The following is a 25,914-nucleotide window of genomic DNA, read 5'->3' on the forward strand; positions in this document are numbered from 1 at the left end:
TGTCAAGGGTTGTCTCATGCCATGGTCTAAGGCTGTTCACCATGTCATACCTGTACTTAATCTTGTTGCTACCTGTCTTACCACCGCTGATCACCATGTCATCTTATTATAATGATATAATATCTTGGGCTTATTTACTGTACAAGACACAAGGCACCTATTGCTCATGAGTGATTGGGTAAACACATGTGGGCTCATTATTAAAATTGGGCACATGGGAACAATTATACATAGATATAAATTGAAGGCATCTGAGCTGTGTGTGTGTGCTTTGCTCAAAGTAAAAGTGAAACTAAGACTGGATCAGATGACACATTTCCCTTCTTTTGACGTCATGCTGACATCCCTTAAAGGCATATTATAACAGATTACATTCCAGTATCTGATTTACAACTATTTTATAATTATTACATTTTCTTACACTTCCAGCTGACTTTGGTACTACCACCATAGGAGTAGCCAAATTACTCTGTTCTACTTTAGAGGTAGTGTTCTCAGTCTCAAGCCTTTTCAGTTCTTGTGCCACTTTCTCCCTTACAGCTTAGGGCACAGGATGAGACCCGCAATAAACTAATCTTGCATTCCTCTGAACCTGTAGGTTGGCATTATATCCTTGAAACAGTTTGCCGGTTTCACTAAACATCTGATGGTTCTTGACGAACATGTCATCTTGTGTTGTGAATTTTGCTTCTACACAAAAAAGCATGCTCCAGTTTAACTTAAGTGCTGCTAACCAGTTTCCACCTAACGAGTCTACAATGATGAGCAATTTTGCACATTGCTCCTCGCATGTGACTGGAACAGACACACTTCCCATTATGGGGATTTTCTCCTCCATAACGTTGGAATTCTATGCTTGATTTCTCCAGTTGATATTGACTCAACGTTTCACGGTATAGCGAATCAGGAATCACACTGACCCATGTTGACCTCCACGTTTCCTGGAATTTCACCAACGCTACTTGGACTTCGATGCCTTGTGAATTTCCACTGGACACCTTTTTCTTCAGATCGTACAGGTCTCAACCGACCCCTCATTGACCTGATGCTGTTCGACAACTATATGCATTGACTGCCATTTCCTCCGGCCAGCATTTTCTCTGTTTACATTCTTTTGACATGCCTTAGGAAGATGAGCCTTCTTCTTGCAGCTGTAGCACTCTGCCTTCAAAATGGACAGTTATGTGCCCGATGCTGGCCTAAGCACCAGTAGTAGGACTTTGCCATACCTCTGCTACAATGACTGCCTTCACTGGGGCCTATACTTGCTCAGCTGCAGCTTATTTACTTCAGCAGATGACTGGCTAACTCTGACTTCTCTCAAGTCACGTTCCACCATGTCCATGGACAATACTCTTCAGCAAGTTACATCAAAAGTTAACATGGGCAATGTCAGCAACTTATTGTGAATGCTTACACTTTTTAAACTGCACACAAATCTGTCCCACAATGTCCTCTCTTGAATTTCTCCAAAATTACAATGAATGGACGGCTTTTTCAAAGCCACAACAATGCCTCCAATGTCCTCACTGGGAAATTGATTCCTTGTTCCAAACTGATAGCTTTCGGCAATCTCCAATGACTTTGGACTGCGCTGCTGCTCCAGCTTATACAAAATGTCTAATAGTGGCGTGTTTTTTGACTGAACATTGGTGAGCAAATTCTTGAGAATTTCATACACTTCTGGGCTTGCTTCCCCCAAAAAGATTGTCCTTCTCCTTTCCTCCCACTGCCTGATTAACAGCTGGATTATCTGGGTCTTCCAGGAGATTATTAGCAGTGAAAAACATAACACATATACACCAAAAGACTCTCCGTCATGGCTGTATTCTCCCAGCTGCCCAGTAATACCTATCGATGCAGCCATCTTTGAAAGCCTGTCCTGTGTACAAGACAGGATTTTTAAGCCTATTTCTCAGCAATAAAATCCTCACAGTTCCTCTGCTGGTTTACTGGAAGCTTCTCCAATCAAATTTATTTGGTTAGGGAATCCGTAATCCTATCCTCATCGCCAGACTGTGGCACCTTTGTAAGACAGTGTTAAGACACAGCAGTTGGTAAAGGCTGAGTTATCTAAAATCCCAGAGGGAGACTTTAAACAACTTTCATAACCTACATTTTCAATTCAGATGCAGCTCTGAATTCAGAAATGAAACCACCAAGCCTCCAGAGGTTTTTTATATAAATTAAATTAAACATTTATTAATTCAATAACGAATTAAACACATACACAAATCTACAAATTACTACCATAATAACTTTTAAACAAATCCCCAAATTAATCACTCCCAGGTAAATCTCCACCAAGGCAACAATAACCCATAGGCCTGAATTTTTCAGTTGGCAAGCGGGGGCGGGCCCATCACGCTGGTGCGTAAAATGACGTCGGGCGTGCGTCCCAATGTCATCGTGCTGTCTTGCGATGTTTCATTCAGCAGGCGCGCACCAGAGTTGTCTGCACGCCCGCCAATATTTAAATGGCATTTTAAAGCCATTAAGGAAGTAATTAAGGTCAACTTTACGCTGCCCGTACAACCTTAAGGTTGGCGGGCAGGCGAAAAGCCCAAGCAGCCTTTATGTTTTTTTAAGAAACCTCATCCACAAGTGGGATGAGGTTTCCTAAAGCTTTTGCTAATTAAATAAAAAAAATTTCTGAAATATAAAAACATGCCCCATTTCAGACATGTTTAATTAAATTTTTAATCCAATTATTTATTTATTTCAAAAGCACTTCAATCGCCCTGAGGCACGATTGAAGCGACCCTTCGCGTGCATCTGTGCAAGAGTGCTGGCCCCGACTCTCCCTCCTCCGCCCGCCCACACAGGTAGTGCTGAGCGCTACTGCTCACGTATTACGCTGGGCGGGCCTTAATTGGCCCACCCATGTAAAATGGCAGCACGGAGCCAATTGCGGGCTGCGGTTGGCTCTGCGACAGCCTTCGCCCGACCACCAACTGAAAAATTCAGGCCGTAGACTTAAACAGACACCAAACAAAGCACATTTTATCTTATGAATTCAAAATGAGGTACCGTGCAATTTGGTTCCTTTGCACCATTGTAGGCTTACAGGCGGCTTTGATATTCCATGCCTCTGACCTACACACACAAAACTCTTTCCTGTATATACCTAGCCTTCCCCTTGAATGCAAATTCTCATTGTATCACCAGGCCCTTTGAATTCCACCTCTTCTAACAATAAGACCCCTTTCATAGTACCAATTTTATTAGTAATATAAACATATTGCTTGGTGTCTCCTAGCTAGGTGCAAGATTTCACCCCCAGTCTTTGAATGATTTATTCAGCAAAATGCAAATGTACCCTCTACCTTACTGTTTAACATCTCAAAACTACTATACATCAAAGTGAATTTCTGCACTTGCTCTCCTCCCCCTCCCCACACAGGCAGCGCTGCAGTACGCAATTCACACTGGCTGGCTGTTAATTGGCCAGCCAGTGTGAAATGGCAGTTGCGGTCCGATTCGCAGCCACTCCCACTCGCCCCGCTGAACCCGCCTGATGACTGGAAAATCCTGGTCTTGGATCTATTCCAAAAAAAGAAGAGAATGGAATAATAAGTCAAGTTGAAATAAGGAGCTTTAAAGAACTAGTGATTGAGGTGGTGGCATAGTGATATTGTCACTGACTAGTATTCCGGAGACCCCAGGGCAATGCTCTGGGGACCTGGGTTTCAACCCACCACGGTAGATGGTGAAATTTGAATTCAAAAAAAATTTGGAATTAAAAGTCTGATGACAATCAGGAAACCATTGCTGATTATTGTAAAAATCTATCTGGTTCACTGATGTGCTTTAGGGGAGGAAATCTGCTGTCCTTATCTGGTCTGGCCCACATGTGACTCCATAGCACAAGCAATGTGGTTGACTCTTAAATGCCCTCTGAACAAGGGCAATTAGGGATGGGCAATAAATGCTGGCCTAGCCAGCGGCGCCCACATCCCACGAACAAATAAAAAAAATACATTTGATCACTTTCAGGATGAAATAAGAACATTGTAAAAATAAAAACTATCAAAAAAATTGGATTTCAGGGAGGAAATACTGTAAGAAAAGAATAAAGCAGGAAAAGCTATTTAAAGGGGAGATGTTGAGGGAAAATTGTATCACTTTGAGGAGATACTTTTTAATTGGACAGGCTGAAATGAATTAAGGATAAAAGCACAGCTAGAAACTGAAATGATGCAAAGAGAAGCGATGGAATGCATTAGGCCTAAATAATCCTGGAAGAGAAAAGGCTTGGCAAATTTTGAAATGCACAGGGAAAGAACATGACGGGGATAATGATAGAATCGTAGGAAGCATGAAATGGTATGATGTGCAAAATGTGGGAGAAATTCTAAACGATGATAGCAAAGCTTTTCTTAGAACATCTCGGGAGTAAGAGATGGTGCAGAGGGAGACTGGATTGTTCATCAGTGTTGGTGAATGGGGTGCTAAGTCACTGGCTGAGATCCTGAATCAGTGGGTGGGATCCTGATTGAGTGCATGGGGTCCTGAATCTGTGGGTGGGGGTTCTGAATCAATGGGTAGGGGTCGTGAATCAGTGGGGATGTGCGATCCTGAATTAATGCTAAAAATGCAACATAAATACACAATATTTTTTATTCTTATGATGACTTGGTGACATTTTTATTTAAACAGGCACTGGCATTGGCAAATATTTCACCTTTTTTTATTGTTATTTTAATCATGGGTTTTATTTTTATGAGCCTTCTTCAAGAGTCAAACTTGCGATGAATTCTTTATGAATTGCCCAGCTGAAGGGTCTTTTGTGTGATAAATCAGACCACAAGTTCCTTAACGGGATGCCTATGCAGTTACAGAGAACTAACAACCTTTAAAGTGCATATATGATGGTGAATAATATGTGGTCTGAGGGGCTAAGACCGCATCCTGTATCCTTTTTTTAGTAAAATATATAGAGATATGCTCATTGCTGTCTCTAAAAAATTAAAATTGAACAAAGACCTAAAATGGCTGAACCTATGTCTGTCTGTGACCCCAAACCAAAGAAGCTACCTGGCAGCATTGAGGAAACTCACATATTGTTATCCTTAAAAAGCCACTAATGACCCCCTGTGGGTTGCTCAAACCAAAATCAAAGAGAGCTGTACAAAGGCCATCTGCATTTTCATAATCCAGGCTGGCCGATAAGAGTCTGCTTGTCTGTTAGGACAAAGTGCCTTGCAACCTTCCCTTCAATTCTTAATGGTTGAGGCATTTAACATTTAAAAATCTTGGGGAGCCAGACGAAGGATACACGTCATTTGCCAAAGACAATGTGGAGAAGTGGGAGTCATGTAACATGGGCCTCTGGCTCGTGGAACCAGTAATATTGCCTTGCTGAACGGTAAGGTCTCAGTCTGTTTTTTAATCATTTGATTAGCAGCCTCACAGATAAGGAGATTTGGCCCAGGTTGGACACCTGGCCCCCATTGATACTGCTTCTGATGGAAATTCTGTACCATCGCCTACAAGACTGATTCATCTCTGCATGCCTATCTCATCATGTGAAGTCAACACCACCAGAAAAGTGAATTATCCAGCATCAGTTTTCAGCTCGTTGACCTCAGTGAAGGGAAACCTGATTGGACTTTGATCCTGGACTCTGGAACCTACGTGAAACAATATTTCTTTTCTCAGTGGTCTCTGCACTAAAAAGTATTTCTTTTCTCTATCCCTCTTTTATTGTATGAATGCAAAGGGGGTAACATTGCAACCTCCCCCAACCTCATTTTGAATGTGTGCAATAAACTAACCCTTTGGGTTCATACTTTGAGTTTGCTCTGGGATTATTAATAGAAAATTGGAAAGCACCAAAACTGAGGGGTTGGGAATACGCCACTGTTTATAAAGAGGGAAACAAATCAAAACACCTTCTGTTTATGGATGGGCAGTAAGAGGAGAAATTAGTGCTGTTTAAGTTTACCCTCCTCCTGTCCATACCAGTAGCTCCTACCTGACCAGCCCCACTTGATTGGAACAGAAAGCTGGACGTACAGCAGCTGTGAAGTATACGGGCAATGTCCAAAAACTTCCATCACAGCACATTCTGCTCATGCAAACAACTTCAAAGCAATTTAAAACAGATCAGTAAAAACAAATTTTCTGCATTAAAGATATACTCAAGAATATTTTGCTCATAATTTATATGATTTATAATATAACATTTAGTTTTAGGAATATAATTTGTAGGTTGAAAGTTAAAATTTTAAATGTAGATAAATGGGTGCATCTGGCTAAGAAACTGCTAAACAACCCTGAAGTATATAAATTCAAACAAGCTTGAAATTGGTCACACTTAAAAGCTAATCTGTATTTATCTTCCAAGGTCAGAGATCCCAGTAAATACTTAAACAATGGATGACCCATTCTCAAACCTTAGGTATGGACGAAGGGTCTTGACTTAATTCAATAAACAACTTACATTATGTATGGAATTCTCAGATACAAGGAAGCTGAAAGAAGCTTTACAAACATGAGGATTTCTTTGTGGGTCAGAGAGTTGGGAGAAAGGACAATCACACATATTAGAAATATAAATTATTTATATGGATTTCAGAATCAAAGGGGAGTATACAAGCAAGTTGTAAGATCGTAAAATACATTTATTTCTTTAGGTCACAGAAGAAATGTTAAGTTATGGATAATTAACCCAAAGGTCTGTTTGAGGACATCCCAAAACATGCCATGTTGACATGTGGATAAGCTATTGTTGATGAGAAGTTCTTGTGTTCAATTTATCTGGGTGTTTGCTCCAAAGGAAGTTAGTTGCAGTTTGGGCTCCGGCAGTCTGGAATCATTGAGACAAGATAGCCAAAGCTGGTGGGTGTTAGTCAGACTAGCAGTTTAGCTGAGGAAATACTAACTTCATCATTTTATCTGGAACATGGATGAGGACCTAATCTCAGTTTGGATTTTGTGAGGGAAAAGCAAATGGAAGATTTACTCTTGCAGCAAGTGGAAGAAATCTACAGTGGCTCTCGTAGAGCCTTGTGTAAAGAAAGCAATCAGCAGAGTTAGCTGGGAAGCATTGAGAAGGCAACCGGAACAAGTGACTGAGACATCCACAGCCAAGAGGTATTAAAGAAAGTGTCTTACCTCAGAAAATAATGAGAATTGATGAGAATTAAAATAAATTCCAGAGGACTGTGGTACTCTTTTGTGTGGTCCTGATAGAAGTAAATAACTCGAAGATATTGTTATAAATACCTAGTTCATGGTCCATAGTAATAGAGATAATTTTTAGTTCTGGGGATATTAAAGTTTAATTGTAGAAAATGGAATAAATGCAACTAAAGCAGCTTGAAGACTAGTACATTTAAAAGGTTGGGTTATGTTGACCTAAGGGGTCAACAGCTACAAAAGTAAGATCGTAAAACAGCAGGTGGGCTTACTTAGCTGGAGAATTGGAGACACAGTATCTACACTGCTTGCAAAGAAATGCAAACCCAGGGAGTTGTTTTGCTTCGCGAGTTAGAGCTACAATTATTTTAAAAGTATTCAGTGAGCCCTGGAAGGTTACATCATTATGGAGATGGGTGGAGCCTAAGAATATTCTAGGGTTTTCAATTTATGTGAGTATTTGCTGGGGGAGTGAGTGTCCTCCAGCAGGCAAAAAGGTCATATTGAAAAAGTGTTGCTGTTAGTAGGGTTCAGGCAGCAAAAGTGCTGCTGTTCTGGGTGGTTGGGGCTCAGGAGAAGTCCCAGGAGCTCTTTGATAGCTTTTATTTTAATTCATTCATGGGATGTTGGCATCGCTGGCTAGGCCAGCATTTATTGCCCATCCCTAATTGCCCTTGTTCAGGGGGCATTTAAGAGTCAACCACATTGCTGTGACTGGGTCTGGAGTCACATGTAGGCCGGACCAGGTAAGGGCAGCAGATTACCTTCCCTAAAGGACATTAGTGAACCAGATGGGTTTTTATGACAATCGGCAATAGTTTTGTGGTCATCATCAGACTTTTTACTCCAGATTTTCTTAAATTAAATTCAAATTTCACCATCTGCCGTGGTGGGATTCAAACACAGGTCCCCAGCGAATTACCCTGGATCTTCTGGATTACTAGTCCAGTGACAATACCACTATGCCACCAGCTCCATGCAATTAGGGCAGAGGAGACGTCCCGGGGAGCTCAGAAGGTGGTGAAAGTCACTGGCTCTGTGCTGGAAAGGGTTAGGGCTCAGAAGAAGCCCCGGGAGCCATTTATATCTTGGTGTAGCTGGGGAGATTGTAGCTTGGGGAATCCAGGGGAACCGAATCTCTGGAGGTGAGATGAAACCCTGGGAGGTGAGCCATCATTGAGGCCACCTAAGTTGGGGCAACCTTTGGAGAGAATTCCAAGACAAGATCTTTGAAGGTGAGGACTGCAATCCCTTGAGAGAGAGACAGAGTTTGAACAAGATTGGTTGATTCACAGTGCTTACTGACTGGGTGGGTTGTTGAGAAATCTGTGGAATCTGTCTTGGTCACAACAACCATTTATTGTGCAGTGTGGTGTGTTCGACCACAGTTTGCCTGTTAATTCACATGTACCTCATATTAACTCTGAATGCTAGAGTATAAGATAGATATTGTAAATTATTTTATCTTTTTGACATTTAAGAGGAAAATTTATTTTTATTTGTTCAAAACCCGTAGAATCTTGTGGTTTTATTCTCTTAGTGAGTGTCTTGAAACTCATACTTTTGTCCACTTTAAACAAAACATTGATGGTCCCTAACCAGATCATGTCAAACATTTGGGGAGGGGGGGGTGGGGTCTGGTCCAGGACCATAACAATATCATAAAGTACAAGGAAATTCATGGGGGAAGTAAGAAGTAAAACTGAGTGCATAACATATGTAACAGAAGGAAGCCATCTCCTCCTTGGAAAATATATGACTAAATAGAGTAGAGGATCAGAGAGATCTGGGGCTACACGCGCATCAAAATTAGTGACACAGGTTAATAAGACCATAAATGAAGCAAACAGGGCATGGGAGTTCATTTCTAGAGGGATAGAGCTGAAAAGCAGTGAAGTTATGTTAAACTTGTACAGAACCTTGGTTAGGTCATACTTGGGGTATTGTACACATTTCTGGCTTCCGCAGTAGCTAAAAGGGACACAGGAGAAGGTTAAAAAAAAGATTTACTGGAGGATATCAAAATTGAGAATGGCACCTATCAGGAATGATTAAACAAGCTGAGGCATTTTTCTCTAAAAAGAGAAGAATGAGGGATGACCTGATAGAGGTCATTAAGCCTATGAAAGTGTTTGATAGGGTAAACATAGAAAAGGGTTTTCTGCTTGCAGGGTAGACCAGAACTAGGGACCATAAAATAGGATAGTCAACAATAAATCCAAGATGGGATTCAGGAGAAACATTTTTACTCAAAGAGTCGAAATGTTGGAACTTGCAATCTCAAGGAGCTGAGGCAAATAGCATGACTGTATTTAAGGGGAAGCGAGAAAAACACATAAGAGAGAAAGGAATAGGAGAATATCATAGAATCATAAAATAGTACAGCATAGAAGGAGGCCATTCAGCCCATCAGCATTGTGCTGGCTCTTTCGAAAATCTTAACTGTATTCCTCTCCGCAGATGCTGTCAGACCTGCTGAGCTTTTCCAGGTATTTTTATTTTTGTTTTGGATTTCCAGCATCTGCAGTTTTTTGCTTTTATCGAAATATCTGGGTTCCTGGGCTTCATAAATGGAGGCATAGAGTACAAAAGTCAGATATTTGTGCTGAACCTAAAGAAAAGCTTTGACTCCAGTTGAAGTATTTATCCAATTCTGGGCACCACACTTCAGGAAGGAGGTGAAGGCTTTGGAGAGGGTACAGATGAGGTTTAATAGAATAGGTCCAGGGATGAGGGATTACAGCTCTGTTAAGGGACTCAATAAATTGAGGTTGTTCTCCTTAGAGCAGAGAAGGCTAACAGGAGATTTCAAAGAAGTATTCAAAGAAGTTTAAATAGGGTAAATAAAGAGAAATTATTTTCAATGATTGATGGGTCGATAGCCATACGATTTAAGGTGATCTGCAAAAGCATCAGAGGCAACATGAGAAAAACCTTTCTTATGCAATAAGTGGTTAGAATTTGGAATGTCCCACCTGTTTCAGATGGTGGATATAATTGTAGCCCTTAACTGCAAACTGGATAAGTGCTTCAAGGAGGAAAATGAGCAGGGATATGGGGAAAGAATTCTGTTGAAGAGTCATAAGGACTGGAAACATTAACTGTATTCCTCTCCGCAGATGCTGTCAGACCTGCTGAGTTTTTCCAGGTATTTTTATTTTTGTTTTGAACCCAGATACTTCATTAGCTTCTTCGTTAACCTATCCTGCCACTTTCGAAGATTTGTGCACAGACATCCCCAGATTTCTCTGTTCTTGCACCACTAGAAAATTGTACCAATTAACTTGTATTTTCTCATTCTTCCTAACATTATGTATCACTGGTGCTGTCCTCTCACAATGCGGGACCCCTGCCAGCCATGGCTGGATGTTGCAATCATGTTAATTAGCAGGTAGCACAATGTTGGTGTGCTGCTGCCTGTGTTGGAAGCAGTGGGTGTGGATCAATTCCACACCGCTATCCGTCTATCCATTTTGGGTGGGCTAATGGGTTTTGCGCCCTGTATATATTTAATCCAAAAACTGAAATGTGGAGCTGAAGTTTCCCAGCCCTGTGAGGTGGAGTTTGAGTCAGGGAGAATAGGGGGACCTGCATTGGGATAGCTCCCCCATGCATTCCCGCTTCTGAGGTACTTTCCTGGGGTGGGAGGGGCAAGCTGGGACCAGAGTCAGAGGCCCACTCTACGGCAGTGCCCAGCCTAGGGGCTATTTTGCAACAGTGCTGGTTTTTTCCAGTTGTGCGTGGAGGCCGCCAGCTTCTTGGGGGCTACAGGCTGGGTGGCCATCGAAGCTGGAGGCTCCAAAAATGGGGCTGTGAAGATTAAAGGCAGGAACATCACCTGTCACCTGTCCTGCTGAAGTATTTTACCCCCTATCCCAATGACCCTACTGGTTTCAGTCCTCTTTATTTGCTGAATTCTCTGCAGGCAACTGAGGGTGCCTCCATGTTGAGCAGCTCACACATTCACCTGCCTACCTCAGCAGCATCCACCACATCTGCAGCCTGACATGGCTACGGGCCCTCTGATTGAGACTCTCACTTCCCTGGCTCATTGGGGGAATGGGTGGTGGGGGCTGGAGGCCGTCTCTCAATTGGATGTCTCTGGGGAGTTTGCGACTGGCATCCTGCCACTGCCACTTCCGGGTCCCAACCTGGAACTGAGGATGATGTCGGGAAAATCCAACCTGTGGAGAGTTTCACTTATACAATGCTGCTCTGCTGACCTTGAAGTGGACTTGCATTGATAACCATAATTTCACCAATTTATCTTCTGCTCTTTAACACAGCCACATAATGGATTGTCAAATTTTGTGGATTTCAAGTAAACATGAATTGTTGCTGTTAGTGATAGTTTAATTTTAAACATTTGTGTTAATGATTCGAGGAATACAGTGGTGCATTTTTAGAACAGAAGGACATAAGCTATAAACATCTTTCAATGTCCAGCAGAAATGAACTCATACAATGTCGATATCAGCCATTTTGCATCTTGATTTTCACTGAGAGAAGACAAGAGAAAGAAGGATAACAATGGGTTAAAGCAGTTTCGGTGAACAGCCTCATCAATCAGGAATGATCACAGGAAAATTAATCTATCCCAATTACCATTCCTGCCAATGGTTAGGTTCATTGTTATATTTATTATTTATTGTTGAACTGAATTAGTGTAAATGTCAAGTGTAAGTTTTCAATTCAAACTTATTCATATTTTGCTTTCTATGTATGGTGAGCAGCAGCAGAAGATGATTCATGCTCCATGCCTATGCTGACCTGATAATGTAAGTGAGTTATAGTTGGCTTCATGAGTGGGATCTGGGGTTCTGTTCATAGTACTCAGTGGGAAACAACTAAAATGCTAAAAGTTTGATGCTAATTTTAAACAGGAGGTAAATTGATGCACAGATTGTATAGTGACATGTAAGATGTCATTACTGGCCAATCCAATTTGGACTAAAATCTCACCATATGTGTGAGACAGTCAGACAGACAAACTGTGTTTTTTATTATCCCGAATCACAGATGTGAATTCAGCAAACATGTTATAGCCTTGGCTCCTAAGCATGAATCTTCCGCCACATTGCTTTAATGCAGACGCCAGCCCATTTATTTTTAGAATGACGCTGATTGATAAATGGAGACGTTACTGTCTTTAGAAACAGAAAACATTCAAAGTACACAGTATCTATAAAGAGATGGCTTAACATTTCTAGTTTGAACTTTTCAGAAGCTTGATGATAAATGAGCAACTTAATAGGATGAAAAGAAGCAAGAGAGAAGGATTAACAGGTAGAAGTCAAGAGTTAGGAAAGAGGGCACCTGTCACAAAGAGAAACAGTTGCTGATTGTTTCTGTCTGACCTCCAAAACACCTTCACACTTATTAGAGGCACAAAGCTTGCACCTCAGTGGGAAGAGATCGCAGGTCAGTTGCCAACAGTCAACATCACTCACTTTCTGCCTTTGGGGGAAGCTGTATTTTTTACACAATTGACTTCTACATTTTGCTGATCTTTTGATGGGGTTACCTATATAGCATGCATGATTGTTGCATCTCTATGCTTCCTTCCTCCTCCTCCATGTCCTTATAGAGGAGGATAGTCAGTATTCATATTTATAAAATCATATTTGTATTGTGATGAACACTTTAATTACAGAAAATAGTTCATTATCAAGGACTAAGAACATTCTAGAAGGATTTGTGTTTTGAAAGACATCATTAAAGGGTTAATTGAAGAGCTCTGATTGGGGCGTCATATGGTAGTATATGGCTTTGTGTGAAAAAACATACCTGGAACTGTGTTTAAACTGGTTTCGGTTTTGATTTGAGAAGAAGGACCAACTGCTTGTGAAGGAAGACCGCAGCCCTTTTGCAATCCAGAGCCAGTTCACAGCTGGAAGTGAATATAAGCTGCTCCTAGGTTGCTCTACATGCTGAAATAGAGTAACCTGCAGTGCTGAGAGAACAACCACATAACCCAGATGCCATTTCAAGAACTCCACTATCTTTCCTTTTCCCTTGAACCATTGACTTTTAACCTTTGGCAGAATTCCTCTATTTTTATTTTATTGAGCCATAACTTCTGACTAGCATCGGAAATGCTGGCCCATAAGAATTAGAAGAAATAAATACGTGCTTACCTGATCTTGAAAATTTCACTTCCGTTCACCAGAGCTGCTTGGGGCCTGCATCGAAAGACTCCAGCAGGCCCCAGCGAAGTCTGGCTCCAGCATATTCAAGGAGGGCCCCTTTTTTACAGCATTTGCTGCCGCAAAGCAGGTAAGTTAAAGTGGCCAGGGAAATTAACAGGCCAGGGGGAAGGTAAGTGTCTAAGCTAAGTGGATAGGATTTGGGGGTGGAGGTGCCTGGGGGCAGTCTGGGAGGGTGTGGGGGTCAGTCAGAGGTCCGGGGGTGGGGGTGTTGTGGCAGTTGGAAGTCCACAGGGGGAGGGACATCTGAGGCATGAGGAGGGGACCGAGGTCGGGGGCTGAGGTCAGTCGGAGGTCGGGAGTGTTGTGGGGGGGGAGTTGGATGTCTTGGGGGGCCGTGGGTGGGTGGGTGGGAGTCGAAGGTCTGGGGTGGGGTTCGAGATTCGGTGGGGTTTGTGGGGGATCCAAGGTCAGGGGTGAAGGTCAGAAGTCCACGGGGTGTGGGGGGGTCCGAGGTTGGGGGCGAAGGTCGGTTGGAGATCTAGAAGGGGGTCGTGGTGGGTGAGGTTGGAGGTCTGGGGGGTTCATGGGGTGTCTGAGGTTGGGGGGGGGGGGCTAGGTTGGAAGTTCGTGGGGAGTGGGGGGGGCTCCGAGGTCAGGGGCGGAGGTCAGTCGAAGGGGTGATTGGAGGTCGGAAGTCTGTGGGTGGTGGGGGGGTCTGAGATCCTTGGGGGGGGATTTAGGGGTTGGGGGGGGTGGGAAGTGTCGGAGTTTGGGGGAGTGGGGGATCAGCGGGGTGGGAGGTGTCAGAGATCGAGGGGATTTAGGGTGCCGGATGTCAGGGGATTGGGGGTTGTGGGGGTGGGGGCGGGTCGGGGTGTGAGGAAAATCCCATAGGGTTGGTCTGGGTCTTTACAGTAGTTACTCAGGAGTTAGAAAAGGTTTTAATTCTTCTAATGTTTTCTGGGTAGCTAATGGCATAACCCCAATGGAACCATCGGAGTTTGCGATTTAAACAGCGTTTTCGGTTGCCCAGGGGAAGTGCGCACATCTGGGCAATTGCCGTGCAAACTCTTACCTAGGAAATTCCCAGAGGTGGTACCCCCCAAATCCGATGCTGGGGAACATGGAAGTTACGTGTGTGTGCGTGTGTGTGTCTTAGTAATTAGTACGCTTTCATATTCCACACTGCTGATACCAGCAAATTACGCACCACGGGTGGGATGTTCAGCAGCAGTGGTGTTGGGCCATAACCCAGATGGGGTGGCTGGCCTGACATTTAAAGGCTGGCAACATCGCTAATAAGGTCTCATGGGCAAAGACTGCAGTTAAGCTGGCAAACATTTAGATACTGTGGTTACGTTGAGGCCACCAGCTGAGTAGGTGATTGATAATTCAACATTAAAGCCTCCCCATCAGCTGCACTCCTGAAAGTGAAAGGAAACAGATCCACCAGGTCATCCACTGCCTCTGTGACCCTCCCTGCCTCCAATCCCCCCATCCCCCCTGCCAACCCCTCTTCCACTGCCACCCCCCCATGTCCTGCCCCCGACCCCCCCCTCCCCCAATGCTGGTTACCCTGCGGCCAGTCAAACACTGAAAATACCCAGGCACTACGGAGGACTCCAGAATCCGGATAGCACCACAGTTCGATGGTGACTCCCTGCGTGCCCTCCTCTGGGATGCCACTGCCTGGGGCGATGTGCTGATGCTGCACAACAGAAAAGGAGATCTCCCAGACAGATCAAGGCAACCTGGATGGAGGTGGCACAGGAGCCGGGAGATGAGGTTGTGCGGCAGACCTGCACGAGGCTAAATGACTGTCTTGCCCCATGAGGGTGAGCAATAATCATTATTCGCATAGCAGGCGCACACATTTGGCAGGTTGTGTGGGTGATGGGCATGGTGACTGGCAAAAGGCTCCCTAATTATTCGTTGGATGCATAGCATTATTGAGGTGCCTCTGCAGCGAGGATGAGTGAGTTTTGCAACTGGGGATGTGCGTTTTATGGAAAGAGGGAGATGGGGTGGGGAGATTCACGGTAGTTGCTGCATTGAAACAACTCATGATATAGCGTCAAACACAAGGGCATGGTCCTTTCTCAAAGGAGAATAGTTCATTCGCCACTTTCTGTCAAGGAGAAGGGGGGCCATAATGACAGGGAGAGGTTGAGGAGTGGTGGGGGTGTGTCCAGCTTGGTTTTCCTCTTGACATGGACACACTGCAGCTGTGCAGCAGCCAGGGCTGCAAGACCATGGTCCATGGAGAGACTGAAATTAGTGTTGGGGGTAGTGAGTGAATGAATGAGTGTGCTACTGATAATGGCATGCTAGGGATGAAGTTATTGTATGAGACTACAGTGTGAGGAGCTGAAAGGATGGAAAGGACATTATTTTGTGTGAAGTGTTGGAAGGCGATCAATAACTTTTGAGATGTTGCAGCCTTCGCTAATATGACGTGATATGATTTCGTGTTCAATGACATTCTTTCTGTTTTGTGCAGCAGGTCAGACATCAGCAGCAGCAGCAGCAGCCATCCCCAAAAGGCCTGCGCTAACCTCTGAGGAACAGGAAGGGACTTCAGAGGGTGCACCGTCTCACCCTCACCAGCCGCTATCTCAGATACCTCCTACTGGCACCTCGGGTAGGATTGCGAGTGCCTGGAGAATGTGAGACACTTGGGTTAAACTGTCAGAGAACAGGACTCTGTCACCATGGTGGGGCCCTCATTGCCTTGAGTGACCAGAGGACAGCTACCACAGTCATCGCAGGCAAAAGGGAACAGCCTCATATCCCCGTTTTGCCTGGGCAGGGCCATAAATTTTAAAACACCACATAAATGTTGGCTTGATCAGTTGGTCCTTTAATCACACGAACAAGTCACTTAATTACCTCTTTCAAATGCGGGTGGGATCCTGACTTCAGGACCTGCTTCTCCTGTAAAATGATCGCCCGGCTTCATGACATCGGGACTGGATTTAATGGGTTGGTGGGGGCAGGTGGAGGACTGGAACCTGCTCAATTGGAAGGTGTATAATTCAGCATGGGACTATATATAATGTAAATGGACAATATCAGATCAGCCACATCGCTCACATTTTCATTTCCATTCGCCTCAATGGCGTCAAGAAAATCCAAAGGTGTGTGAGCAGGCTCCCGATTCACTAGTTTTATTTTATTTTTATTGCCTAGCAATAAAAATTAAAATAACCCACATCTTTTCTTTGAATTAAATTTTAAATGCTTGTCTTGTAGGAAATTAGGGTGATCTGATAAAATGGTCTTAAAAATTATGATGGGTTTTGATTGGTTAGACCTAGGGAAGATATTTCTGTCCGTGGTGGAAGTCCAAAGCTAGGGACCATAAATGTAAGATAATTCATTAAAAAGCCCATTTAGGAATTCAGGAGCAACTTCCTACCCCAAAGGGTTGCTAGAACATGGCGCTCGCTACCACAAGGAGTAGTTGAGGTGAATAGTACAGGTGCATTTAAGGGGGAGTTAGATAAATGCCAGGGAGAAAGGTACAGGATACGCTGATAGGATGAGATGGGGTAGGGGTGAGAGAACATAAACACCTTCATAGACCAGTTGGGTCCATTGGCCTGATTTTGTGCTGTAAATTCTGTGTGAGAATAAATTGTTGCCTCATTTTAGCTGGCTTGATAGTGTTTACAGTATACCACTTGGGTAGAGGGTCTCAAAACCGACAAGCTCGAGACCAAGTCCAAGCTGGTTTTTGGAAAAAGGTCCAGAGGCATTTCACAATACCTGTAGTGTAATGGCTGCAGGGCTAGGGCTTGCTTGGTGAAGGGGTGAAGTGGCCTTAGGCAAGGGAAGAGGCTGCAGGACAAGGGCTGTACTGGGGAAGGAGGGTATCCCAGGGTGTGTGTGGTGGGCACATGTTGATCTGTGCAAGTCGCCTCAAGATGGAGAGGGCTAAGGAGGCAGCCTCCAGAGGAGGTGAGGCCAGATGGACATGTGAGGGCGTGTGAGAGAGAGAGTGAGTGGTGGTGTCCCTTGAGCTGGCAGTGAGTGAGGTGCCAGTGAATGTGTGATGGGCTTGTGTGTGTGAGTTTAGAGTGATGAGATGGTTGCCTTATCCTGGTTGCACGAATGAGATTATTCATCCTCTATCTGCACTGGATGGCCAACCTCTTCTGTGCAGCATTAGCACTGATTAGCACTGCCATCGCCTACCAAGTCTGGTTGGTCACACCGCTGCCCATCCTGCGGCCAGAGTGGGGTTAGAGGACATCGCAGCAGGCCTCCACGGTGTTTAAAAGGTGCTCCAGTGATGCTTCACAAAACCTGGGGGCTGCAGCTTTTTGCCTTTTGTGGACATCTTCCCTGCAGTAGTCATGGGCTGGAAGCGCTGGGATGTGTGCGCGTGGCTGGACTTTAAATACGGTGCCCAGCTTGATGAAGCAGAGATGATGGTGTGGCGGGTGAATGAGTGCCCGCCACCATCAAAATGGCGTGTTTCCCGGGAATGCATAAGTAATGCGACAGGTTTGGGACGATACGGCGTGAAAATCCGCCATTGCGGCCAATGGGTAAAACATCATTTTACCCGCTCACTACTGCACTTAGTGTAAATCTGGGATGATTCCACCCTCTGTACCTTGCTTATCAAGAATGCAAATGATGAGCTTTGCTATAGTCTTTCCTCAGGGGTGTGATTTTGCAATACCATCCCCAGTGTGTTCAGCGCACATGTAAAATGGCAACATTCAGCCTCTAAACGTTATTTAGGATGATAAAGGAGTCAATATTAAGAGTAATTGGGGGAAAGGGATGCCAGAATGACCATATTGGACTGTAATCTAACCCCATTCGCTGTAATAAAAGAGACTGCTCTTGGCAAAAATCAGAGCTACATATATATCATTACTGTTTTCAGCTGAAAGAACTGGAGTAATTCACTAGGAAGCAACTGTTTATTAAGATGCTAAAGTTTTGATGTCTTTACTAAGGAATATAACTGGCTTTAAAACTATTTAATTTGAATTACAAAGTTGACACCATGGAGAGAGAATCATGGTATTTCAGGGTCTCTCTTTGAAGTTATAGAAGGAATTTGACAACCTGAAAAGAAAATTGTGAGCTCGAAGGCATAAATTAACCTGACTCATCCCATGAGGTTGTGGGTCAAAGTCAAAAACATCCTTTTATATAACATATGTAGTAAAATAGGCAGTCAGACCTAAAAATAAAGAAATATTCAGGATATTTAAAGCAGAGAACTGGATGCATGAAACACACCTACGTAGAGGCCGGGAGCAAAGAAAAAAGTTAAGAAGGAAATTAATTTCTGTAAGGGCTAATTCTCAGTCTATATGAAGCTTAGGGGCAAATACTGCATATGATTCTTTTATAGCAACAAGTCACTCATTGCAAATTGGTAATTTTATGGTTTAAAGTCTTTCCAGCTTGCTTACAGGTGGCATTTCATTGAAGTTAGAAGCTTGTTGGTTCAAGCCCCACCCAAGGACTCCACACATAATTTAGGCTCGTGCTTCAGTGCAGCACTGAGTGGCTGCTGCATTGTCAGAGATGCCATTTTTTGCAATGGGGCCTGCCTCTCTATATTTTGCCGCAATGTATAAGATCCCATGGTACAATCTGAAGAAGACTAGGGACTATGTGTGGTGGCCCAACCAATATTTATCCTCCACAAACATCACTAAAACAGATTAACTGGTCACTTATCTTCGCTTTTTGTGAGACCTTGCTGTGTGCAACTTGAGAGTTGCATGTGGCTACATTAAAGTAACAACCACACTTTAAAAGTATTTCACTGGTTGTGAAGAGTGGATATTTAAAGTGCTAAACAAGCAAAGAAAATGCAGGTGTTCTTTATGTCACAAGTATGGAATTAAACTACCTTATGATGAATATAGAAGGTGAATGAGAGGCAGACATAATTACAAGATGGAACTTTTTTGTTACTGATACTTATTGATGTCAAAGTGGTCCCTTGGAATGTAAAAGTAGAGTACAATTCAGTTTGGTATTCAACAGTAACAGCGTATTTTAAGGCAAGGTGTAGTGATATAGGTGTAATTAGAAGCATGCTGGTATCTGGGAATGATATTTACTGTGCTTTAGCTGCTGAATTAAGTGATGATTGTCAATAACCAGCCACATGCTTCATTACAAAGAAATAAAACTTGTACGAAATATCTGTTTTTAAGGTGTGAAGCCTTGTTCAAATATAAGGGAAGTGCAGGGCAAGACAGGACCATTGAATTTGCTGAGAATAGGTCAGATCATTACAATAGGTATTAGGCAGTTTACAGGCCATCGGGGGGCCTCTTGCTAATCTCAGACCAGGTGCTGTCCTACTGGTGCGTTTGGAATTTGCTTCTTCTTTGACCTGAGATAAGTTAGTTTAATTAAACTGGGGACCCCAAAGAGGCTGAAATTGGGGACAGAGTTTATTTAAGGGTTGGAGTTTGCTTTAAAGACCTATCAACTTTCCTGATTTGGCACGTGTTTTTCCTATTTATTATTGCATTGTGTGCAATCATGAGATCTGTATGCACTCCATGTTTTTTTCCTGAGTTGTTACATATTTTACATCAATGTAAATGAGTTATTTTGCAAGTCACTTCTATTCCCAGAAAGTGGCTTCTAATTCATTTCTTTTAACAAGAATTGTCTTTCTATGGCATTGTGGAAAGGTACAAAATGTTTACTAATTTTGATTTTCTGTTTACTTTCACTTGAACAGCGACTGCAAGTGGTAGGGACTCTTGAAACATTGGGAAAAGGATGCATCATATGACAGCTTAATGCTATTAGCTGGCTAGGCACCCATGGCTCCCACAAAAATGGATGTAATAAAGAAACAGTACAGAATTACGGATCATGGGGTCGGAAAACTGAACTCATCCTGACTGCTTCCTTGCCCAAGAAAGACTTTTAGATGTTAGGTGCTACAAGCACTGATTGTGTGCACAATGATGGATTTTGCCAGTGAGATCAATGAATGTCATCCTAGACCAGCTGCATCCTCAAATTAGCCATCTGTAGACAGGGAGATCACTGGTACATCCTTGAGAAAATTGGATTCTGCACCCTCTCTCCACTAACCTAAGATTTGGCTTTATTGTCAAATTCCACATTAACCACCATTGCAGTCTGTTCCAGTGTCTTTGTAGCACCAAACATTCATATCAATGGCAATATGTGACCATGTTTTTGAGCACATTTTGGCTTTGCATGTTGAGTGCCTGGTATAGATCTTGTGCATTAGTGCAAAATTGTTGATAGCAAACTGGCAAGCTATTTTACATTCCCCAAATTTTATTTCCATTGATTCTGATGGAAAATCAAACTCTACCCCCTTGTGTCTGTTTCTTCAAGACTGTTGAAAGCAGCTCACTGTTGCAGTATTTGAGGCACCATGGTTGTTGTCAAGCACAAAAGAAATGGAAGCAGGAGTAGGTGATAAAGCCCCTCGAACCTGCACTGTTATTCAAAAAAATCATAGGTTGATCTTCTACCTCAACTTCACTTTCCCTTGTCCCTTGATTCCAAGTCTTGAATAAACTCAATGACTAAGCATCCACAGCCTTCCAAAGATTCACAACCCTCTGAGTAAAGAAATTCACTCTCAATCCTTAACAGCTTAATCTCAATTCTAAACAGCTATCCCTTAGTTCTTGTCTCTTCAACCAGGTGCAACAGCCTAGTAGCACTGTACAGGAGATTCATCTTTAATTCCTGAAGATTCAAGGATAATACTTGAGGGTTACCAACCCTGGCCCCTAGGTTGCCTGTTTGTACATGCCCACTATCAATTTGAATGTATTGTAATATTATCATCCCTTCACCACCTAAATCTCCCATAGATGCAGTGAAAAGATACTCAACACACAGTGTGCCGGCCTGGGATTAGGATAGCAGCAACATGTCTTTGTATAACTAAGTCTTGTGTGTGGCAACTTAATACAAAAGGATTAGCTTTTCTACTCCCTGTCAATCCTTGCTGTGTATATTTCTTTAAATAAAACTGTTTCCAGGGAAAAAGAAACAGTTTCTATTTCTTAAGCAGAAATCCTTTGGATGGAGAATGAATGAGCTTTCTGATATTAGTACACGTCTCCTGATGATAAACTGGTCATCAAATGAGTTCTGTAGTTTTCAAACGCCATGTGCATCACAAAATGCAATAGTCTAATGAAAGATAATCTTTGCAATATTTACAATCAGCTCAGTGACCTTGGTGACAGTGTCTTATCACTCTAATATGTAGGTTTGGCAGTGTTTTAATAATCTATCTGTACACAAGATTATAGTGCAGAAAGACATACACTTTCTGATATTGATATGTCATTGGCCTTTAATATTATATGGGCTGTTCAAGGATTCTTAATTAAAGGGGAACCCACATAAATCACACCACCTGCTATGACTTACTCATTATCTGGAATCCAAAATCACAGCCACAGAGATATAGAAAATGGCAAGTTTATCCGGATATTAGAAAGATGTGTCAGTGCTTTGGTTTAGACTTCATTCAACCACAAGAATCAAAAGATAAACAAATCTCTTTATAAAGCAAAACAACAAAAGGAAGGGGTGAGACTGGAGGAAATTGCCAAAAGAAGCAAAAGCGATATGAGAAAAAACTTTTTCACGCAGCGAGCGGTTAGGGTCTGAAATGGACTGTCTGATAGTGTGGCGGAGGCAGGTTCAATCAAAGCATTCAAAAAGGAATTAGACTATTATCTGAAAAAGAAGAACGTGCAGGGTTACAGGAAGATGGGGGTGGGGGTTGGAGGGGGTGGTGGTGGGTCGGGGGGAGAATGGCACTAAGTGAATTGCTCATTCAGAGAGCTGGAGCAGAGACAATGGGCCGAATGGCCTCCCTCTGCACTGTGATGATTCTATGATTCTGTGGTTTTGTAAAATGTTTAATCATGATGCTCTGGCCATTATGGTGGAACATGTTGGAGGGACCAGTTGGTCTTTTACTGTCTATCAATTTGATATTTTCATATGAGGGAGATACATGCAAATTGCTGGTTCATGAGGAAGTAGTTTTCCTGAACAATGTAGTGGAAGAGGCAACTGTGCAGGTGTGACATTTTCTATAGTTGTACAGGAAAGTGCGTGACAGAAGAAAGGTCAAGGGTATCCTGGGGGTAAAAGTTCCTCCAGAAAGCAAAATGCCTGGGGAGCAATTATTAAGTGTCGCATTCAGATGATGAGGTAAATGGTGGAACATAGTCAGGCAAATCTGATGGTAAGAGGAATGAAATTTAGGACAAGAGGTATCCTGACATTGTCTGAGAAAAGACAGAGACACTCAAAATAGGGCAAATGTGATCAAGTAACCTACAGCTGAAGGAAAAACTCTGCTGAAGAAAATTTCTGGTGCGGAAAGCACACATGACAAATATGGGACAAAGGTGAGAAAGACATGAAGTATTAAAAGGTGAGGAGGAAAGAAATACATTTAGACAATAATGCGAGTGTGTATGTTTGTAATAAATATTATTACAATATGATTTTCTTGTAGCATGGCATCACTTGAAGGGAAGTGTGTCATGCAATCCAGTTTTAGTTTCACTTTTGCTTTTCTTGCTCTGCTGCTGGTGTCTTCAAGATTTCTATCCATGTATATCTGTTCTCATGTGCCTAGTCTAAATAAGTGAACCCATGACATGTTTACCCAACCCCTTATGAGTGATTGGTGCTTTTATATAATTATAAAAACACAACAAATATGTTGTTTAATGTATGATCTAGTGGACAGTAATTGTGTAGAAATTACTCAAGGGAGGAAATAGGTTGGATGTGAGGCAGTTTTTCTTTTCAAAGAGGATAGTAGATCCGTGGAACAAATTGCCAGCCGAGTGCTAATTGACTGTACACCTTCAAGAACAAGCTGTCTGGAATGGGGATTGCATCTCCCTTTGCCATAACCCTGAACTTGCATCTTTCTCTAGTTTCTGTCCAACTCCCTTCATACTCTCTCCACACTCATCTTGTCCATGAGACCCAACTCCTACTCCTGACTCTATTCCCACTAAGTTGATGACCACCTAACTTCCCCTCCTGGTCCCTATGTTTTGCCAATATTGTTAATGGTGTCCTCACTTTATAATGTTCTCCCTCTCTCCCTTAAATCTATTGTCATCCACACCTCTCCTCAGAAAAACAACTCTTGGCCCCACTGTCCTTGCAAACTAATGCCCCTCTCCTCTCCAAAGTCCTTGAACATATTTTCACATCCCATATCCAGGCCCATCTTTCCCTGAATGCCATGTTTGAATTCCTCCAATCAGATTTCTGCCCTTGCCACAGTACCGAAACAGCTTTAATATAAGTCATAGCTGAGATCCTTTGTGGCTATGACAAAGGTCCTTCTTGACCTGTTGGTAGTCTTTAACATGGTTGACTGCAACATTATCAACAGCTTCTGTTTATGAAGAGTCTTTAATATAATGAAACATCCCAAGGTGTTTCACAGGAGCATTATAAAACAACGGATGGCACTGAGCCACAAAAGGAGATATTAGATCAGTTGATCAAAAGCTGGGTGAAAGAGGGCTTTAAGGAAGGTCTCAAAGGAGGAAAGTGAGGTAGAGAGCCAGAGAGGTTTAGGGAGGGAATTCCAGCATCTAAGGCAACTGAAGGCACGTCACCAATGGTGGAACAATTATCATTAGGAAGACAGAAAAGGTGAGAATTAGAGGAACACATATCTGAGAGGGCTGTGGGTTGGAAGGGATTACAGAGATAAAGAGGGTCAAGGCCTTGAAGTGATTTGTAAATAAGGATGAGAATTTTAAAGTCAAGATGCTGCTTTACCAGGAGCCAGTGTAGGTCAGTAAGCACTGGGGTGATGGGAATAGAACTTGCTGTGAATTAAGACAGAGTTTACGATGATCTCAAGTTTATGGAGGGTAGAATCCTTCTCTAATGCCTCTTCACTTTCATCCAGGTGGGATTGCTCTCACCTGGTTCCATTCTCATCTTTCTAATCATAGCCAGAGTATCTCTTGTAATAGTTTCTCTCCTTGCTCCCGCACAGTCACCTCCGCTGTTCCCCAAGTATCTATCCTTGGCCTCCTCCTATTTCTCAACTGCATGCTGTCCCTTGGCAACATCATCTGAAGGCACAGCATTAATTCTCACATGTACAATGATGACACCCAGCTCGACATCACCGCCACCTCTCTCAACTCCTCCGCTGTTGCTAAATTATCAGACTAACATCCAGTACTGGATAAGCAGAAATTTCCTCCAGTTAGGCATTGGGAAGAATTGTTATCGATTCCATGCCAAACTCCACTTCCTAGCCACTGACTCCATTCCTCTCCCTGACAACATTCTGACTAAGCCAGTCTGTTTGCCTTAGAGTCATATTTGTCTCTGTGACAAGCTTCCAACCACATATTCACACCATCACTAAGACCACTTACTTCCACCTCTGTACCATCGCCACACTCGCCCCAGTCAACCAGCTGCTGCTGAAAGCCTCATTCATGCTTTCCCTCTAGACTTGACAGTTCCAATGCACTCCTGGCTTGTCTCCCACGTTCTACCCTCTGTAAACTTAAGCGGTCATCCAGAACTTTGCTGGCAGTGTCCTAAGTCGCTCTAAATCCCATTTCCCCTATCCCTCTGTGCTCACTGACCTCCATTGACTCCCAATCAAGCAATATCTTGATTTTAAAATTATTGTCCTTGTTTTCAAATTCCTACATTGCCCCCACTCCCTATCTCAACCATCTCCTGCAGCCCCATAATTCTCTGAGATATCTGCTGTCATCCAATTGTGGCCTCTTGTGTATCTCTGATTTTAATTGTTCCTCCATTCAAGGCCATACCTTCAGCTGCCTAGCCCCTAAGCACTGGAATTCCTTCCCTAAACCTCTCCGCCTCTCTACCTCACCTTCCTCCTTAAGACACTTTTTAAAACCTACCTCATGGACCAAGCTTTAGGTCATCTGTCCTAATGTCCCCTTAGGTAACTTGGTGTTAAATTTTGATTTATAATGCACCTTTGGGCTGGGATTTTCTGGTCCTGTCATGGTAGGGCCTGCTGCAGAAGATTCAGTGGCTCAGCCAAAAGTCCATTGACTTTCAGCGGGACCAGACGATCCCAGTGGTGGGCGGGGGTAGAACATTCTGCCCATGATGTTTCATCATGTTAAAGGTGCTACATGAGTACAAGTTGTTGTTATACAGATTGGGAAAACCAATGAGGTTTCAGTAATTCTCAACCTAGGTCACCGGGCAGTAACTTCTGCTGGATATCAACATAAATGGATAAGCTTGAGCTTAACGATAACATTTTCCATGGATGAATAGCCCATTAACATTCACCAGCAGGCTAACCTGTGAAGAGCATTGGATTCTGGTTCTGGAGGGCTGCCTCATCCAATGACAAGCATCTCACCAGAAGTCACTGCCTTTAGGAATATAAGGGCAAGAGAAAATGCTGGAAGGAAAATCAAATAAAGAAGTCTTAAGGTTAGCAGTAAAAGTAAGCCACTGGTGGTAAGCACTTATCAATCAAATCAGCCATGTTGTTGTGAAAGTTTATCTTTCTTAAATTAAGGGCAGAATTTTCCATGCCTGCTGGCAACGGGCATGACAGGTG

This window comes from Cetorhinus maximus, chromosome 20 (assembly GCF_964194155.1).
Source record: "Cetorhinus maximus chromosome 20, sCetMax3.hap1.1, whole genome shotgun sequence".
In the NCBI taxonomy this organism is placed as follows: Eukaryota; Metazoa; Chordata; class Chondrichthyes; order Lamniformes; family Cetorhinidae; genus Cetorhinus; species Cetorhinus maximus.